General features: G+C 29.4%; 1 long non-coding RNA gene across 1 annotated transcript; it reads right to left on the bottom strand.

Annotated features, from left to right (window-relative positions):
• Positions 1-319: 319 nt before the first annotated feature.
• On the bottom strand, positions 320-2109 carry LOC149518737 (uncharacterized). The gene is made up of 2 exons (XR_016342152.1): positions 1002-2109; positions 320-874 (listed from the first exon to the last, which is right to left on the bottom strand). It is a non-coding gene; the product is annotated as an uncharacterized LOC149518737 (long non-coding RNA).
• Positions 2110-3431: the final 1322 nt, after the last annotated feature.

The raw sequence follows: 3431 nt of genomic DNA, 5'->3' as shown, positions 1-3431 counted from the left end.
TCTCAAATTTTATATTATATTCATTATTATATTCATATCTAAAAAATATTTTAAATTTATATTAATTTTCATTTTCAAGATATTTAATAAATATAAATAATTTTGATACTTATATATTTTTGTAAAAAATAAAAATAAAAAAAAATTTTAAGCCTTTTTTTTAAATTTTTTATCTTATATATGCATACACCCATTTTCTCTGATTTAATTCAAGTGATTTCGAGTCTCAGTTTCTTTCCAAAATTAAAAAAAAAAAAAAAAAAAAAAAATTGGGACTCATTTAATTGTGATTCAAGTAAGACTTTTTCTATTTGGGCCCGTCTATTTTATTTTCTTTTACTCCAGCTTATTGCAAATTGGGTCCTAATTTAGGAGCCCAAAACAAGAAATAGCCTATGAGAAGTCTATTCTTTTGTTATTTATATCCTAATTTTAGTAATGTGTTTGTAGTATGCTAAAAAAACAAAAAATAAAATCTAAGCTGGGACATTCACGTTTTTATCAGAGCAATTATTTCATGCTCGGCTTTGTTCTCCTCTCATGTTAGCTCCACCCTTGGCCTTTCTATTTTCAGCTCTTTTCAGCTCTTATTCATCTTTTCAATATGGCCCCTTTCTCCGGTTAACATGAGATGATTAAAATCCCATTGACCCAAGCTCTGCACCACCCCCTTCACCTATGGCAGCAAGCTTTCCTAGCTTCCCAGACTCCACACCCCATACTGCCTCTCTAATTTGAGATTTTCATGTTTTATCCTCTAGGTTTACCCCATTTACTTTCAATACTACTTGACCAAACGGCAAATTGTTTTGCCTACAAACAAATTCACCCATCCAGGAATCAGCATATTACGCCCACAGATCATCATCACAGGCTGGAACAAAAGTCAAAAGAATTGAATCTCTCAGTCCAAGAACAGTCCAGACCCTTCTGTATTCACGAAACCAAATTATCAACTCTAGGACAATTCGGCTGGAAAAAAAAAGGATTTTGGATACTACCTCAGAAAAAAGCTAGAGGAACCCAACCCTTCCCCATAGCCAAAAACTACCTCAGCAATCTCTAGCAAACTGACCAAATTCCTTCACTGTCACCAACCATAGCCATATTTCCCATCCCTTACAACTTCTTGCACCTGAATCACCCAATAACCGAAGCCAGTCCACCGAAAACAACACCAGCCCTCAACCACCACAAAGCCCACACCATTACAAAATCCCACACCCTTTCATAAACACCCCCACCATTGGCATCCATATACTACCACGATAAACCCAAAAAATAACAACAAAAAAGAATCCCGAGACCCATAGCACTTAAAAAAAAAAATACCAAAACAAAATAAAAACCATATTCCTCGTAGAGGAAGCCGCAGCAACAACAAACCACAAAATATATTTGCATAGAATCGCAATAAAAAAGGGTTTTCGGTTTTTGATTTTGGGAGATTCCAAGGAGATTCGGGGTTTAGTTTGTAGTGAGGAGAAAGGCTTCGGCTTAAGTAAGAGCATAGTTTGAAATGGCAGCCGTTGGAGCAATGGATGGTGGAGATTTTTTGGTTCACACCTGCGACTGTCTAGCTCAGATTTGGGAGTCTTGGGTGGATTTTCGGGAAATCTAACTAGAGAACAATAAAGAAGGGGCCGAGAAGAGTTTGTGGGTAAATTTTGGGCCAATGACAACGTTGTTAAGCGGCAACCGACGGTGGAGGCAGCGACGGCGGGCGACCGTCAGAACTTGGGAAAAAAGGTTGTTTCTTTGAAAGCTGACATTTTTTTCTGAAAAAGGGGTTAACAATGAACTAAAATAAATCTGACCAAAAAATAAAAGGGGCCAACGCTACTTTTAAGGTGAAGGGTCCGTGCATTGACTCGACCTGACCTGACAGTTCGTGTGCCTGACCTGACAACTGGTAACACTAAAACTTAGCGTTCAGGTCGATTAGCTCCAACTCGCTTTTGAATCAGTCCAACTCGATATAAACTGGCCGAAAACCGCTTTAGACCGTCAAAAATTGCTTTAAATCACATTGAATCGGTCAAATCGTCTGTTGGATCGTTAACTGGTGTTCATCAGCTCATTTTGAGCAATTTTTTATTTTTTCAATTTTAAAATTATTTATTTATTTATTAATGTATATTTCTGTTTTAAATTCTTAGAATAAATTTTTTTTAAGAAATAGAAAAATTGATGTTTAAAAAGTTAGTAAATTAAAAAAAATTATATGTATAAAAAATATAAAATGATAATAAAAAAAATAATAAAAATAAAAATCTTCAAAAGTAAGATATTAAAAAAATTCAAATAATGATTTTTCAAAATTGGTAGATGAGGATATTTTTATAAAACACTATTAAAATAATGAAGTATTTAGAAAAAATTTTAATATAAAAGATTTTTGTTTATTTATTTCTCTAAAAAATAAATTATAATAATAATACTAATAATGAAAGAGAAAAATGAATCCTTTGACAATAAAATTATATATAATAATGTAAAAATACTATTTACAGTAGTTAATTATTTTATCTAAAAAAAAAAAAAAGAGATTTTATGCAAGTTTCGTGTGGTGATCTTAAGAGATCCTTAAATAAAAAAATTATTTTAAAACGTTGCGAAAGTGTTGGGGTGTTTAGAAAAATTTATAATAAAAATATTTTTTTTGTTTTTTGTTTTTTAAAAATAAATAAAAATAAATAACTAGATAATTAAAATAATGATAGAGAAATAAAATAAATAATGAATAAAAAGAAATTAAGCCAAATAAGATATAATATAAAGAAAATAAGTAAGACTATTAAGATAAAAAATTTTGCCCATATATCGCATTTAGTTATCTGTATTTCATATAATAATCTTAAAAGTGACACAAAATTTTGATGATTGGATTTGAGAGAAGTTTGGGTAATTATTCTAAAAACATCTTTAGGTAAGAAATTTTTTTTAAAATATTACAAAAGTGTTAGAATATTTAGAACAATTTTCAATACAAAAAAAAAAAATTCTTAGTTACTTTTTTTTTACTAAAAATTAAATTTTTATACAATGCAATAATGCTACAAATTAATTCATGAGCATTATATTTCACATGAACGCATCAATTTTTTTTAAAAAAATCTCTAAGGATGAAAACCTAAAAAAATTCGAGTAGTGATTCTTTAGTAATCTCTAGATGAGAATATTTTTTTAAAACTTTGTCAAAGTATTGGGACATTTAAAGTAATTTTCAATAAAGATTTTTGTTTATTTTTTATTTAATAATAGGATAAGAAATGAATTTTTATAAAAAATAAAATATTATTCGGGTTACATTATGAGTATCATTATATTATTTATGTTATAAATATTGATGTTAAAAATAAATATAAATTGGCGAACATGAGATTTTTAAGAAGTTTGAGTAGTAACTTTTAAGATATCTCTAAGTGAGA

Source organism: Durio zibethinus, chromosome 5 (genome assembly GCF_047325235.1).
Source record: "Durio zibethinus cultivar Kanyao isolate XHJ-2024 chromosome 5, ASM4732523v1, whole genome shotgun sequence".
NCBI classification, from domain to species: Eukaryota; Viridiplantae; Streptophyta; class Magnoliopsida; order Malvales; family Malvaceae; genus Durio; species Durio zibethinus.
This window is presented reverse-complemented; position numbering and strand designations above follow the sequence as displayed.